This window comes from Petaurus breviceps, unplaced genomic scaffold (assembly GCF_028583685.1).
Source record: "Petaurus breviceps papuanus isolate PSGF00001 unplaced genomic scaffold, PetGlider_PUasm1.0 90919, whole genome shotgun sequence".
Lineage (NCBI taxonomy): Eukaryota > Metazoa > Chordata > Mammalia > Diprotodontia > Petauridae > Petaurus > Petaurus breviceps.
Window position 1 is genome coordinate 15,880,551 of NW_027187378.1, and position 17,683 is coordinate 15,898,233.

At 36.2% G+C, this 17,683-nt stretch overlaps 1 long non-coding RNA gene and 1 pseudogene across 1 annotated transcript in view; one reads left to right on the plus strand and one right to left on the minus strand.

Moving 5' to 3' along the window:
- The window catches only part of LOC138151781 (uncharacterized), a 184,761-nt gene that overhangs the window by 138,036 nt on the left and 29,042 nt on the right, over positions 1-17,683 (plus strand). The gene's annotated exons all lie outside the window — the stretch shown is intronic.
- LOC138152153 (cytochrome c oxidase subunit 5B, mitochondrial pseudogene) lies at positions 1,468-10,876 on the minus strand (annotated as a pseudogene).

Below are 17,683 nucleotides of genomic sequence, written 5' to 3' on the forward strand. Positions count from 1 at the left end.
CAAGGTCACCTGGTTAGTTTTTTTTTTGTTTGTTTGTTTGTTTTTTCTGTTAAGTGTCTGAGGCTGGATCTGAACTCAAGTCCTCCTGAGTTCAGGGCCAGCGCTCTACTCACTGTGCCACCTAGCCACCCCCTTGGTATTTTATTTTTTTTTTTAAATTTAAATCAAATTCATTAAGGAAATTGGTTTGTAGTTTTCTTTCTCTGTTTTTGCTCTCCCTGCTTTAGGTTTCAAAAGCATGTTTGTATCATAAAATAAATTTGCTAAATTCCTTCTTTACCTGTTTTTTTTAAATAGCTTATATAATATTGGGATTGATTGTTCCTTAAATGTTTGGAAGAATTCACTTGTAAATTCAACTTGTCCTGGGATTTTTGTCAGGGAGTTAATTTTTGGCTTGTTTTAAGATAGGGTTATTTAAATATTATATTTCCTTTTCTGTTCATTTAGGCAATGTTTATTTTTGTAAATATTTATTTCATTTAGATTGTCAGGTTTACTGACATATAATTGGGAAAAATATTTCCTAGTAATTTCTTTAATTTCCTGTTCATTGGTTTGTATGTTTTATGTATCCTTTTCATTTTAAAGACTAATAATTTGCTTTCCTTCTTTCTTTTTAAATCAAATTAACTAATGGTCAACCTATTGCTTTTTCCATGAAACCAGCTCCTAGTTTTATTTATTAATTTAATGATTTTTTTAAACTTCCAGTTTTATTTATCTCTTCTTTGATTTTTAGGATTTCCATTGGGGGGGATATTTAATTTGCTATATTAAATTTGTTCTTCTGATTTTCATTCCAAATTCACTGATTTGCCCTTTCTCTCTTATACTGATGTGCATTTATAGATATGCATTTTTGGATTTATGGATATACATTTTCCCCTAAGTACTACTTTAGTTGCATCCCACAAATTTAAATATGTTTTCATTTTCACTATTTTTAATGAAATCATGTATTGTTTCTGTGGTTTGTTCTTTAACTCACTCATTCTTTAGGATTAGATTATTTAGTTTCCTGTTAATTTTAATTTATATTTCAACTACTCTTAATTGAATGTAATTCTATTGCATTGTGGTCTGAAAATGGTGCATTTAATATCTCTTCATTTTTACTTTTGTTTGTAAGGTTTTTATGCCCCAAATACAAGTTCGTTTTTTTTGTGAAGTTGCCCTGTAGAGCTGAGAAAACAGTCTATGCTTTTCCATTCCAAGTTTTTTCTACTGGTCCATCAAACCTAACTTTTCTGAGGTTCTATTCATCTCCTTAACTTCTTTCTTGTTGATATTATGATTAGATTATCTCCCTCTAAGAGGAAAGGTTGAGATTCCTGATGAGTATAATTTTAGTGTCTATTTACTCCTATATCCATTGACTTTTCCTTTAAGAATTTGTATGCTATATTTAGTATTGATAGTACTTCATTTTCTATGGTGCCTTTTAACAAGATGTAGTTTTCCTGCTTATCTCTTTTTTTTTTTTTTTATGGGAGTGCCAGGGAAATGGCTGGTCTTTTACTGGAGGGAAGAAAACATAACACATCTCAAGAAAACCAGTTCAGGGGCTCAGTGGCTAAACTGGTGGGGTACCAGCTTGTAATGGGTTCCACAGTTAGGGCAACGCTGTGTCTCGCCTTTGTGAAGCCAAAACCAGATGACTGCACTGTTGTCCTCTTCACAGATACAGCCCACTATTCGCTTGTCAGTGATGGAAGGGACCAGGTTGGGCTCCTCCTTAGTCCCTGGAGCTGCCTTTGGGGCTAGCATATTGTATGGATCTAAATCATTCCTTGCAGCCATCATAATCTCTCTCTCCAAGCTTGTAGCCTGCTTCTCATCAGAAGGGATACCTCCTCCAGTCGCCATAGACCAAGTGGCCACCCGAGCAGAGCCACAGGCTCTCAAGGCCTGGACAGCCAGTGCCCCAGGGCCCGCAGTAACCTTGAAGCCCCTGCTTATCTCTTTTATTCTGTGGATTCTTTAGATTTCCTTTTTACTATCTGGTTCAAGTTTATTGTGGTAGTTTACCTTTATAATTTCTTGAAATTCAGTATCTAGGTTCTTTCCTTCTGGGTTTTGGGTAGTCCAATAATTATAAAATTATCTCTCCTCACTCTACTTTCTAGGTTACTTTCCCCAATTATATTTTCTTCTTTTTTTTCATTCTGTTGACTTTGTTTTTCTGTTTCTTGATGTCATATAGGGTCATTAGTTTCCGCTTGCCTCCTTCTAACTTTTAAGTCAATCTTTTCTTCAGTGAGCTTTTGTACCTCTTTTTCCATTTGGCCAATTCTGGTTTTTTTTAAGAATTTGGTCATATATCCAGTGATAGTACAGGCATCCCCCTTCATCTCTTTCTGACCAATTGCCAGGTTCCCTTCCTATCTCCGATTTGAGAGGTCTCAAAGCTGTTGCTGTTTCTATTGCCACCACCACTTTATCCATGTGGCCTTTGGTTTAGCCTCAACACCTATTTCATAAATCTTTACTTTTGATCTTTTAATCTGTCTTGGACTGGATGAATATCTTGCCCTGACTTTTTGTACTTAGTACATTTTTAACCCTTTAATCTTCTTAAGGCTTGGCTTCTAATTGTCTCATAAGGCAGAGAAAATCAGTGGCGGATAAAGAAATTTTTAAAGAAAGCTTGGAATGATAACTAAGCAAAATCAATGCAAGAGCATTCAAGGATGATACATGAAAAATAACTGGAAATTTTTGAAAAAATAATTTTAATAAATGGTTTTCTTCATAAAGGAGAAGGGAATTACCTCACTTGGACTTTGACATCAGAGTCTTGGATGTGTTTACTAAGGAAGCAGAACTAGCAATAAAGATGATAAAGATGGGAGAAAGTAAACACATTGAATTAAGTAGATGTAGTAGAGACCATAATGAAGCCAATACAATTTTGAGATCACTGACATTTCTGAATGAGGGGAAAACATGAAAGTTGCAGAATAAAATCTTGGATTTTAATACAAAAAAATAAAAAATACTATTAACCAACAAATTTCTTTATCTATATCTATATCTATATCCCTACCTATATTCTACCATCTATCCAAAGATTTTCTGAAAGTCACATATATACATAATGGGATGGATAGGAAATAAGAGATATGCACAAACGTAAAAACAAAGACTAGGAGTAGAATATGTTTGGGAAAGTATATGTCTATATATATCTATATATTCATATGTGTGTGTATATAAAACCAAACTTTATTGTAGCCTTTTGCGGGTGTGGGAGAAGGGGAAAAAGAGCAAAATAAAAAAGTGCACAGTAGAGAACAAAAGAAAACTCACAAGGAAGCAAAGAAAAGATGGACAATTCTCAACACAATGAGTATTATTTATCATATAGGTTTTCTTGAAGTGAAAATTTATTGTTACATGTTTTGAATCCTCTCTCATGTTCTTCTATGTATGTGACATGCTTTTCTTTCCTTTCTTACTTTGCATTTAAGTTCCAATATTAAAGTTTAAGGTGCATTTTTGTTTTTCTCTACTCTGTATTTGAGTTCTTTCCCTTGATTCTAAAACAATTTTAAAAGAAAAAAATAACAGCCATTCCCCAATTAATAAATGGCCAGAATATATAAACAGTGAATTCTCAGAAGAAATTAAACTCTATATTCCTATGAAAAATTCTTTATATCACTATTGATTAGAAAAAGGCAAATCAAAGTAACTCTGAGATACCATCTCACATATATCATAAGTTGTGAATGATTATTGATTTATATAGTGTTGAAAAAATAGCTAAGATCTGGCTCTGAATCCTGTGAATGCACAGGTGGATTATCAGATGAAGGGTGGAGTTATCAATAGTGGAATCCTATCAAAAATAGTATGGCAGAAACTGAACATAGACCAATATCTTACACTGTATGCCAAAATGAAGTCTAACTGGGTGTATGATCTAGATATAAAGGCTGATATTGTAAGAAATCTAGGAGAGCAAGGAATAGTTTCCCTCTCAGATTTATGGAGTGGGGAAGAATTTATGTCCAAATAAGAGAAAGAGAACATCATAAAATGCAAAATGGATAACTTTGATTACATTAAACTGAAAAGTTTTTGTACAAATAAAGCTGATGTAGCCAATTTTAGGAGGGAAGTGGAAAATTGGGAGAGAATTTTTACAACCATGTCTCTAATAAAGGCCTTATTTCTAAAATATACAGAGAACTGAGTCAAATTTATAAAGATACAAGTCATTCCCCAATTGATAAATGGTCAAAGGATACAAACAGGCAGTTTACAGAGGAAGAAATTAAAGATATCTATAAGCATATGAAAAATGCTCTAAATCACTATTGACTAGAGAAATGCAGATCAAAACAACTCTGAGGTACCACATCTCACCAGTCAGTTTGGATAAGATGACAAAACAGAAAAATAATAAATGCTGGAGAGGATGTGGAAAAATTGGAACATTATTGCATTGTTGGCAAACTTGTAAACTGATCCAACCATTCTGTAGAATAATCTGGATTTATGCTGAAAGGGCTATAAAATAGTTCATATCCTTTGACCCAGCAATAACACTTCTAGGGCTATATCCCAAATAGACCATACAAGTGGGAAGAGGACCCACATATACAAAAATATATATAGCAACTCTTTTTGTCGTGGCAAAGAACTGGAAATCAAGGGTATGCCTATTAATTAGAGAATGGCTAAATAAGTTGTGGTATATGAATGTAATAGAATACTATTGTGCTGTTAGAAATGAGGAGCAAATGGACTTCATAATAACTTTGATAGACTAGTCCTATGAATGGGTACAAACACAAGCTCTCTCTCTCTACCTTTCACTCTCATAGATATCATAGTGTAATGGACTCCACAAGCAAGAGAGAGGATCAGGATTTTTAAAGCAGCAGCAAACATCAAGCATGTTTCTTGCTTTTATCAACTGTAGCTCTACCACTTCCAAATGGGAGAAGCCAACTTCTCATGAGATGACTGCTATTGGGAGTGACATCACCCCTGTTTCAGTCATTGGTGATCATTTCAAACAAATTGTCTTCTTCTTTCTGGCTCTAAATAAAACTTGGTACATTGCTCTAGGCCTTAAAGGTCAGTTAGATAAATGAGTAGATGGTATTTTTGGCAATTAGCAGGTTTGGAAGTCAGCAACTTCAGGAACACTTAGTTCGCTTATGCTAATGCAATTAGGCATGTGTTTTAGCCTTGTCATCTTTGTTCTAGTCAATGGTCATAGAGTAGACCTCAAACTTCAGCCAGTGATGCTGCAAATGCATGTCCTTGGTCTCAAGAGGGAACTAGTAAGTATGAATCATAATGCCATTTTAGGAATGACTAAAAGCATAGGCTTTACTCATGATGGATCAGTGGCATCATCTTCCTGTGGGAAAAATACTTATAAGAGCACCATGTACAAAGGAGTCTTTGTTAAGCAGTTTCAAGCCTAGAACTTCAATACTTTGCTGTTTCCATGGTCTTAATCAATGTAAGGACATACTACACTAGTGCAATTTTCATGTCTAATCCTTCAAAGTTCTTATCATTACCTCAAATCATATAAAGATGATTTGCCCAACATGTTGGAAGCCTCCATTTGGGTCTTTCAGCATCTTTTAGAATGAGTAGAAGATGCAAGATGCCAATTTTTATCCCTTACTCTTGTTGCATTAGGAACACTATTTTTTCCATATATATATGTTATCTATCCCTTATGTAAGTTTTCACACATAATTCTTAGGTGATAATATACTGCAGCCTACTCATACTTCTCATGCATCTGTATATTGCCCTTTATGCTACCTACAATTTGGATTCTTCTAAAATTGTGGTATTCCACAGTTTGTAGATATACAATAATGTCAGAAGAATACTCATTTTTTAAAGTATGATTTGAATCAAGGAGCTTCTTTGGAATAATTAATTGGACAAATAGACTAACTTGGCCTACAGTAAACTAAATGTCTACCAAATATATTTTAACACTATAGTGCTTCTAATTTTTAAACAATCAATCTGGATGGTGGGGGAATTCTCTCCAGACCTGCCTTCCCTATTCCACCACCCTTAATTCTGTTTGAAAGACTAAGGTTTACCCTTGGGACATCAGTCAACTTTTCTTGATTCCCTAAAAAAAGAATATTCCTTATGGATAAACTTAGGTCAACTTATGAGTAAACAAAAGTACTCAAATTGACCAACTGGGGGTTGTTGTGGACTCCTGAAAAACTATAAAATTGTACTCTGCTACACGTTGGCCTGTTGTAGTTGTTCAGGCAGTTATACATAACCTCTGTAATGTCTGACATTGAATCCCAATGAGTCTGAAGTTTACTGTGACTCCAGAAACAAGTAAGATGCAGGGCAGCATAGCTGCACAGGAATTACTTAGCTAAGAACTGACCAAAAGAGAAATCATAAGCTATGATCTTGGATTTAGAATAAAAAATCTGGGTTCCAGTCCCTTGCTCTGCCAATCACTTCTTATATGCCCTGTGGAATTAATTTAACCTTCTGGGGCTTCAGTTTCATCTTCTCTAAAAGGAGGGGGATGAAATAGGTGAAGGCACTTCCCCATGTTTAAATCTATAATTGAATGAGATAATACTTGTACTTAGCATAGTACCTGAAACATATGAATTACTTAATAAACGCTTATAATATTCTATTCCTTGATCCTTTGAATAAAAATTCCCTGCTCTGCTACCTTTTAAAGGAAAATACGATGGGGGAAGGGAAAAAAAGGAATAATACTTTATTTATGACCCATATAAGGTTGCCACATAACAAAACTCATATAACATATCTACAAACTGAGCTAGTTTACTTCCTGATTCTCCACTTGATGCAAAGATGTGTTGGACAAGTGTTTTGTGGATAAAATTCATAATTGTTTGACTTTTCCTGTTCAATATTGACTAAGCATGCATACATCCTTCTTTTGCCTTTTTGTCAGAGTCTCTGATTTTGTGTTTGTATGTATGTATGTATGTATGTATGTATATTAGCCAGAAGTTGTATGCATTAAAAATCTGCTTCAAGTCTCTCTCTTTGGAAAGCTCTGATAGTTTCTTCTTGACTTTGTATGACACACATGGGAACAAAGTTTACATCTTTCAAAAAATAACCAGTGTATTAGAACCTTGGAAAGTATGCAGTCTGGATGAGGTGTGGATGCTCTTAAACTTGAAGATATTTTGGATTGTTAATGGTGATTTGGTGACCTTTCTGTTAGCTGAGGGTGCATAAATTGCTGAAATAGTCATTCATCACCCTGCTGATCTTGCCTCTGATGTGGTTGGGTACATTCAATATTTGATGGATAATGTTTTCCTCCTGACACTGCCTTCATTTCAGTGAATTTTGAGCAGCAGATTGTATGTTAGGAGTGGGAAGGACTTCTCAAGCCCCTTCCCATAATCTTTTTGAGATATATTGGAGAGAGTCCAGATGTTTGGCATAGGATACCAAATGAATCTCTATTTTTCAAGTAAGAATGCCTGCAGAAAAACTGCATCTTTACTCCATCATGATAAGTTGTTGCTTCTGCTACTTATTAGAGAATTTTTTTGCAACTAAAAATGATTTATTTAGATGGATTGTGTGCTCTGTTAATGCTTTTCAGTGGAGTTGTAGTGGCACCTAGTGAACACAAAGGCCAATAGATAAAGGACGTGCTGTGGAAATACATACATATTGATATGAATCACTCTTATAATGCATATATTATGAAGACTGCACCTTATCTTATAGTTTTTTTTTTCTATTCCTACTCATATCTGATGCAAAGAGCAATAGAGAGTGGTTTCCAAGAAGGGAAAAAAAGAATGTATCTTCAGCTTCAGGAAGCTGCTTCCAATACTGTTAAGTGTTAGCCTGTAATCTAGATAGGCATATTATTGAAGTCATTTTCTAGCAGACAGATGATCTAGGGACTAGTGTAAAATAGCTAATGAAATATACAAAGCCACATGATGGAGTGCTGAATACCATAGTGGTTTGCTATGATCAGGTTTATTTCTTGGTCTAAGGGCAATACAAGGAATAGCATTCAAAGTGAGCTGGGTAACCAGAGTAGTACAATTCTATTGTGTAAGAACTGCTATCATTTAGTAAAGAACTGGAAACAAAGTAGATGTTTATTGATTTGGAAATGGTTGAAAATTATATGATATATGTATTAATTGAATATTATTTCCTTTTAAGAAATATTGAGCATTAAGAATACATAGGAAGATAGAGTGAGTTATATGAACCAGTGCAGGATGAAGTAAGGTGATCTAAGAAAACTATATATATATATATACAATTAATTCAACAATGTAATTGAAAAGGATGATTTTATTAAAGAAAATGTGTAATTATAATTATGTTATATGCTTATTCTACATATAATAAATGTTATCAGGTGTTAGTTACGTGTATAAAATATATAACTGTATAATTGTAATTATTTTGACCACTGCATCCCTCGATTTTCCCTCCCTTCTATCAGCCCATCTCTCTTTTGTTTCTCTTTCCCTTACTACTTCTTCCCTCCCTTATAACAACCATTTCCCTTTTTTTCCCCTTTCCCCTCCCACTGCCTGTAGGATAAGTTCGACTCCTATACTTAACTGAGTATTTTATTCTGTCCTTAAACAAAATCCAATAAGAGTAAAGGTCAAACAATGCTGATCTCTCTCCCCTTTCCCTCTACTGTATTATGTTTTGGTGCCTCTTCAAATGACATAATTTACCCTTTTCTGTCTCCTCCTTTCCTCTTCTCTCATTACAATTTCTTTGTACCCCTTAATTAGTTTTTTCATCATCACATTAGTTAATTCATGCCCATACCTCTCTCTATATCCATTTTAAATTTCATAATAAATTCACAATTCTTAAGATTAACAAGTATCATCCTTCCATATAGGGATATAAACATTTTGTTGTTATTGAATAACAAGGTTTTTTTCTTTGTTTTTTTTTCCTGTCTACCTTTTTATGTTTCTCTTGAGTTGTAATTTGAAGATCAAATTTTCCATTAAGCTCTGACCTTTTCATCAGGAAGGTCTGGAAGTACTTTATTTCATTGAATGTCTATCTCCTCACCTGGAAGATTATGTTCAATTTTGCTGGGTAGTTGATTCTTGGTTGTAGTCTAAGCTCATTTGCCTTATGATATATCATATTCCAATTCCTCTAATCTTTTATAGAAGTTGTAATGTCCTGTGTGATCCTGACTGTAGTTCCATGATATTTGAATTGTTTCTTTCTGACTGCTTGCACTATTTTCTCCTTGACCTGATGATTTTAGAATTTGGTCACAATATTCCTTGACACTTAATTTGGGATCTTTTTCAGGAGGTGATTGGTGTATTCTTTTGATAAATATTTTATCCTATGGTTCTAGGACCTCGGGGCAGTTTTCCTTGTTGATATCTTGGAAGATAGTGTCTAGGATCTTTTCTTCATCCTGACTTTCTGGTATGCCAACAATTCTTAGATTATCTCTCCTGGATCCATTTTACATCCAGTTGTATTTCCAATGAGATATTTTACATTTTCTTATATTTTTTCATTCTTTTTTTTGCAGGGAAGAAGGCAGGGCAATTGGGGTTAAGAGACTTGCCCAAGTTCACATGGGTAGTAAGTGTTAAGTTTCTGAGACTGGATTTGAACCCAGTTCCTCCTGACTCTAGAGCTGGTACTCTATTCACTGCTCTACCTAGCCACCTCATATTTTTTCATTCTTTAGTTTTTGTTCGATTGATTCTTGATGCCTCTTTAGGTTCTACTTAACCATTCTAATTTTTAATGATATTTTTCTTCAATTAGCTTTTTCACCTCCTTTTCCATTTGGCCATTTTTTCCATTTAAGGATTCATTTTCTCCAGTTAGATTTTTGTATCTCCTTATCCATTTGGCCAATTTTACTTTGTAAGGAGTTGTTCTCTTCAGTGAAATATTTTTTTTTCCATTTTGTCAATTTTATTTTTTTAAAGAATTGTTAATTTTTCTTCTACCTCTCTAATTTGGATTTTAAAATACTTCTTGAGCTCTTCCAAGAATGCTTTTTGGGCTTGAGACCAGTTCATATTCCTTTTTGAGGTTTCAGGTATGGGTATAGCATCAATGCTGTCCTCTTCCGAATTTACATTTTGATCTTCCCTTTCTCCACAGAAAGATTCTATCTTCTTTGCTTTTCCAATTTGCTTTTTGCCCATTGTGATTGTTTATTTTCTGGGGTACAGGGGGTTTTGTCCCATGCTTCTTGTACTGAGAGGACCTGGTTACTAACTTTTTGTGCTGTGGTCTCTTGCTCTATCAGTTAGAAGCTATATAATGCTGCAGTTCACCTGGTGCTGAGCTGGAGCTGTCCAGTGTGTGTGTGCCAAAGCCAAGGTCAGGTCTTTCTGTGCTCCCCCAGGGGAGTTACATTGTGAGTTACACTGAAACTCACAGCATGAAGTGTGGGGGGAGGGGTGGTCTGTTTTTTTTCAGGTCTCCAGTTCCCCAACTCTGGATGGGAACTCAGGCAGGCTCAGCTGCTGGTGGACGCCCATCTGCACTGGTGTCTGCAAATTCCCCTGACTGTGCAAAAACATACCTGGAGTCCTGGTGTTCGCACTTGCCAGCTCGACCGACCCCATGGGGCTCAGGATATCCCACTCATAAACTGAGGTGGGGCTTGCTGGGATGCCTCCAATCCTGCTCTGTTCCCCTTCAGCCACAGAAAGAGGGACCCTTCCTGTCAATCTCCCTAGCCTCCTGGGCTAAAAGACTGCTGTACCCCTTCTGCTGGTTCCACTATTTCAGGATTTTTCCTACAGCAATATTCTTCGGGTTTTTCCAAGGTCAACAAGGAAGTGATGAGACCACTTATGGTGTGCTCTGCCATCTTAGCTCCCAGAAGCTCATGTAGGTGACTTTAAAACATCTAGTCTGTGGGCTGATAGTCCTAGGAGTAGCAGCTGCTGCTGTCACAGACCCTGGGCTTGTCTCTCACCCAGCTTCTAAAGACCCTTGTCTTGTGCTGAGAGGTTTGGGAATTACCACTGCTGCAGCTGATTCAGTTCAGCAGAGTCCACTCCCACTCTGCTTGGTCCAGTCTGTGCTGGTGTAGCTCAGGGCTCCACATTCCCCCCTCCCAGTGTGACAAATCCTTCCTGTTGACTTTCTGTGTTGTTCTGGACTGGAAATCTGTTGTACTCTGTCTCCTAGTGTATTCTGTCTCTCTAAAATTTGTTTAGATTCACTTTTTAGAGGTATCTGTAGAAATTTATGGGAGAACGTGGGTGAGTCCCGGCTTTCACTCTGCCATCTTGGCTCTACCTCTCCTATAAGTTTAATTCTAATGACCAAGAAGGTTGACTGTTAGGAAATGAATCTCCTTTTTTTCTTTGCAGAAGCATGGAAATATATGTGTGAAATATTGCATATACCATCAGACTTAGTTGATGTGTTGGTTGGTTTTATTGAATTAATTTTTTCTCTTCATTTTTTTGCTTTTGTTACAAGAGATTAAGAAAAAGTAATAATAAAAAAGAACTGTGTTTACCAAAACAAAATGGACCAAACTTAAGAAGTATTCATGACTACCGAATTTGGTGACTTAATAATCATCTGTCCTTCATAGTTGAGTTCATTTGATGATTTCTAGTCATCTTCACAGGATTCTCCTCTGGCTAGCCCTGCTCAATAGATTCAGTTGCTATGAAGGCACCCATATCATTCTCCTATTGCAATAGTACTTTTTGCCCTATTCTTTTATAGGGAAAGTTGCTTCCTTTCTTTGCACAAATGTATATGTGTATAAACTGGATTATAGACCATCACAGTCAGTATCCCATCTTCCTCTTATCCCCAATAACTGAACTCACCCCAAGTGAAGTCATTCCTGTCTAAAATTTTTGCAAAGAGGATGTTTAATATTTATGAAATTAGGAAGACTGAAATTTAATTACCTTTAAATAACCAATCCCTGAACTTTGCTCTCTAGCTCAACCCCTTACCTTCTTTCCCTCACTCTCAACTGGATTAATAAAGGAAGTTCTTCAGTTTAGCAATATTTCTAAAGATAAATTTTTAAAGATTATAGTTGGTAAATAGCACTGTATCTTTTTCACATTAGGTAACTATTCATAATTTGTTTTATCCTGAAGTTAACCACAAAAGTCAAAATCACATCATCTAGTCTCTGAGGACATCATATCCAAATAATCTTATGAATTTTATGCTTGTAAAGCATTTCATCAAATAGCATGAAAAACATGTCCCATACTTCTTTCTCATACTTAAAATTCTCTCTTGAGAGAATTTTTCCTGAAGAAGAAAGGTGGTTTTAATGCGGTATTAAATGGTCATATTCATGAATTTGAACTATTTTCCCTTTGGAAATGTATTACCTTGTTTAGACCAACATAGACTTATCCAGGCAGGATTTTGCAATAAGCCTCTCTTTAAAATAAAACTTTTATTTTCCCTGAGTTTATAATTTTTAACATCAAAAGGGTGGAAAAATGTTATTTCAGATGCACAGAGGATTTTTTCCCACAGGAGATTTTAGGAATCTGACTTGGTGGATTCATAGTGATAACTCATCTGCTTTGGGGAAAGAAATGTGGGTATAAGCATCTGAAGAACTGAGAAATGTAAAATCTGACTATGTGTTGGAAGAAAATAACTTTAATTTTTAACATGTGTAATGTTTAATCAATAAACATCAAATTCTCCCTTTAATACCCTATAGTGAGTATTATATTTTGTAATCTTCATGAAATGCCCAAGTTCAACTATTAAAGATTAATTGCCCAATTAAAGGTTTCACTGGTGCTATAAGAGAACCTTAAGTTCTATTCCTCATGTTCTCCTTAATAAACATTATGCAATGGAAGGAGAATCATTGAAGAACACTAGAATAAGACTCATCCCTACTGTAATTTCAAAGTAAGTTCATTTCTTTTTGCTTACATGAGAGAGAAAGAGAGTACTCTTTGATGTCCCTTTTCCCTGATTGTAGGGTTTGGTTTTTATTTTAATTCTCAGGCTTTTCAAACATGGTCCAGCTCATTTGCCAGTTAATTACTTCTGCACTATCTTCCTTTTACATGACAAAATTAATCACATCTACTTAGATCACAACGTGTTAAGCTAATCAGATAAATTAGTCCATGTTCATAGGAAATTTCACAGGAGAATTCTCAGGTCACTATGAATATTAATGGGTGTCTCTTCCACCTTTATTGTCTAAACCATTGTTGAATTAAATGGTTGAAATTTCAAGCAAGGTAAGAGATGTCATATCATGTTTGCCAGTAAAGGAGTCATTCTTGTGAAGATATGGTTTTATAGGACCTCAAATAAAATAGTATAGGCTACTGCATAATTGGTATGGACTGCCTATAATAACTCTATAAGAATATTGCATTATGGTTCTAGCTACAAAGCCTAATGGACTTTTTACTTTTTAAAAATTGCTAATTAATTAAATTATAACTTTTAACATTATTTCCACAAGATTTTGAGTTCCACATTTTCTCCTCATCTCTCCCCTCCCCCCACTCTGAGATAGCATGCATTTTGATTACCCCTTCCCCTGGTCTGTCTTCCCTTATATTACCCCCCTCCTTTTCTTCTTCCCCCTTACTTTATTGTAGGACAAAATAGATTTCTATACCCCATTGTCTGTATATCTTATTTCCTAGTTGCATGTAAAAACTATTTTTAACTTTAGTTTTTAAAACTTTGAGTTCTAGATCTTCTCCCTTCTTCCCTCCCCACCCATCCTCATTGAGAAAGCAAGCAATTCAATATAGTTTATACATGTGTAGTCATGCAAAACACTTCCATTAGAGTTATGTTGTGAAAGACTATATTTCCCTCCATCCTATCCCCCCCACTTATTCAATTTTGTCCTTTGACTTTGTCCCTTTTCAAATGTATTTGCTTCTAACTACCCCCTCCCCCAATCTGCCCTCCCTTATATCATTCCTCAACCCTTACATCCTTCCCCCTTACTTTCCTGTAGGGTAAGGTACCCAATTGAGATTGTATGTTATTTCCTTGTTAAGTCAAATTTTATGAGAGTAAGGTTCACTTATTCCCTCTTACTGCCTCCCTCTTCCCCTCCATTCTAAAAACTTTTTCTTGCCTCTTTAATGTGAGATAATTTGCCCAATTCTTTCTCTCCCTTTCTCCTTCTCCCAATATATTCCTCTCTCACCCCTTAATTTTATTTTTTATATATCATCCCTTCATATTCAACTCACCCTGTGCTATCTATCTAGCTATATTTCTTCCAACTACCCTAATACTGAAAAAGGTTTCATGAGTTACAAATATCTTTTTATGTAAGAATGTAAACAGTTCAACCTTAATAAGTTTAAATATGCTTTCTCTTTCCTGCTTACCTTTACATGTTTCTCTTGATTCTTGTATTTGAAAGTTAAATTTTCTGTTCAGCTCTGGTCTTTTCATCAAGAATGCTTGAAAGTCCTCTATTTCATTGAATTTTCATTTGTCCCCCTGAAGTATTACACTCAGTTCTGCTGGGTAGGTAATTCTTGGTTTTAATCCTAACTCCTCTGATCTCCAGATTATAGTATTCCAAAGTGCTTTGATCCTTTAATGTAGAAGCTGCTAGATCTTGTGTTATTCTGATTGTATTTACATAGTACTCAAATTGTTTCTTTCTGACTGCTTGCAATATTTTCTCCTTGACCTTGGAGCCCTGAAATTTGGCTACAATACTCCTGGGAGTTTTCCTTTTGGAATCTTTTTCAAAAGGTAAATGGTAGATTATTTTATTTTCTGCTTTACCCTCTGGTTCTAGAATATCAGGGCAGTTTTCTATGATAATTTCTATTTTTTTTTATTTTTTGCTTTTTTTGGAGGGGAAGGTAGGACAATTGTGGTTAAGTGAGTTGCCCAAGGTCACATGGCTAGTTTTTTTGTGTGTTAAGGGTCTGAGGCAGGATTTGAACTCAGGTCCTCCTGTCTCCAGGGCTGTTGCTCTACTCAGTGAGCCACCTAGCCACACCCCATGATAATTTCTTGAAAAATGTTGTCTAGGTTCTTTTTTTTTTTTGAGAATGACTTTCAAAGTAGTTAAATAATTTTTAAATTATCTTTCCTGGATCTATTTTCCAGGTCAGTGGTTTTTCCAATGAGATATTTCACATTGTCTTCTATTTTTTCATTCTTTTGGTCTTGTTTTATAATTTCTTGATTTTTCACAAAGTAATTAGCTTACATTTGCTCCATTCTAATTTTTTTAGGAATTATTTTCTTCAGTGAGCTTTTTAAACTCCTTTTTGATTTGGCCAATTCTGCTTTTTAAAACATTATACTCCTCATTGAATTTTTGGACTTCTTTTGTAATTAAGGTTACTCTATTTTTTTAAGGTATTTTCTTCAGTATCTTTTGGGTCTCCTTTAGCAAGCTGTTGACTTGTTTTTCATGATTTTCTTGTATCACTCTGATTTCTCTTTAGATTTTTTTTCCTCTACTTCTCTTACTTGATATTCAAAATCCTTTCTGAGCTCTTCAATGGCCTGCAACCAATTCATATTTTTCTTGGAGGTTTTTGATGCAGGAACTTTTGGTTGTATTGTTTTTATCTTCTTTGTCACCAAAATTAAATTCTATAGTCTGAGGGTTTTTTTAATGCTGTTTTCTCATTTTCCCAGCCAAACACTTGACTTTATAACTCTTTTCCATAGTAGGACTCTGCTTCAAGTGGGGTTGGAGGTAGAAGTGAGTGTACTGTCCCAGGTTTTAGGGGTTTTGTATCAGCCACTTGATCCCCCACCATCTATGTGTCCAGAAGTTCAGAAGCAGCTATTGCTGCTGCTGCTGCCCGCCACCACCTCTGCTGCCCCAACGCTGGGGTCACACTCCAGCTAAACTGTATTCCTCTTTCACCCAGGTCCCACAGAGTTTTCCCACTGACCTTCTATGCTGTCTTTGGCATTTGTGGGTTGAGAAGACTGGAACCTGCCAGAGGTGCCAGTGATTCAGTCCCCTGAGGCCTGCTCTGGCCCTGTATGTGCTGGCACAGCCCATGCCAGATTGTGCTCCATTCCCATTCCAGTGCAATATACCTTTCCTGTTGATCTTCCAGGTTGTCTTGGGCTAGAGATTTACTTCACTCTGTCATTTTGTGGGTTCTGCTGCTCTAGAATTTGTTTAGAGTAATTTTTTTACAGGTATCTGGAGTAGTTTGGGAGAAAGGTCAAGTAAATCTCTGCTTGAAGTGAACTTTTTACTTTTTAAAAGTTTGTAACAAAATGTATTGGAAAGAGAGGTTGGAAACATCACTTTCATTTTGAGGAAAGAATAAATCAGTTTATGTAGTAGCATGAAGCCAGGGCTGAAAGTCTAAAGGACCAGAGTTAAGGTCAATTTCTAGCTATTACCTTTGGCAAATAGTGACTTGACTGGTGTAAGATTCAGTTTCCTCATCTATAAAATAAGGATGTTAGACTAGATGACTTCAGAATCTCCTTCTAGCTCTAATCATTTCCAAAGACAAAGGTCCTTTTCAAGTTGGAAATCTTAAAATTTTAGATGAATCCCAATTTAGATGAAACCCACCTCAAACTGGGTACCCAAAATTTGCAAAAGTGTGCTTTTGGTGAACATCTATTCAAATGCTATAGCTAATGAGTCTATGAAAATGTTCCTCCTTTGTCAGACCAATGAGAAGACAAGTTAGATTGGTAGTCTAAAAAAACTAGCAAACCACGAGCATTCATATTAGTAAAACTACCAAAGAAATATTTCATAAAACTAAAAAAAAAACATTTATTTAGAAAAATAAAAGATTGGGAGTAGTAACAGTACCTCTGTGCTACTCCAGCTCCTACCACCTCCAATTCATGTAAAAGGGGACTCTAAACAAACTTGGAGCTACAGAATCCACAAAATGACACAGTCCTCCCACTGAGGACCACCCAGCAGGCTGGCAGGAATGGGCCAGGACAGCGCTCTGGGAGCTGAGCCCAGCCCCTTGCCAAGGTTTTAGCCCTAGGGTAAGCCTGACCAACCATCTCCTGAAGGGACTCCAGATCACCACCAGCTGTGACGATCCAGAATTATCAACACATAAATGCTGAGGACAAAGTGAGAAGTCAGTGCATTGTGGAAATTGGGACCCAGTCGTTGGGAATGTGTTGGCTTTTGCCCCCGGGGCAAGAAGCCACAGAGGGCTGCAGCACAGCCACCCCCATGTGGCACCTACAGCTCCTGGCTTGCAGAGTGTAGGGGGACCAAGCGACTGGTCTGAGGGGTATTCACTCTTGCATTAACCTGCTTGGATCTGGATAGCGGTCTAGGGTGGAGTTTCTAGGGTGTGTGAGCTTGGCAGAGCACGTGGAGGCTTCAGAGAGGGCACCCAACTAATAACTCAGGCAGCTGAGAAAACCCCAGCATTTGTAATGAAGTTCCCCTATCTGGTGGCAGAGTCCTACTGTGGCAAATAGCCCAGGGGTCAAGTGATTCAATGGTGACATGACCAGGCAAAGGAAGCACACCAAGCAGAGCAATCCAACATTAGACTCCTATTTTGGGGACAAAAAGGATCAAAGCATGGAACAGGAGGAAGACAATGAAGTCAGAACTCCTGCACCAAAAACATCAAAGGAAAATACGAACTGGTTACAGGCCATAGAGGACCTTAAGAAGCAAATGAAAGAAGTGGAGGAA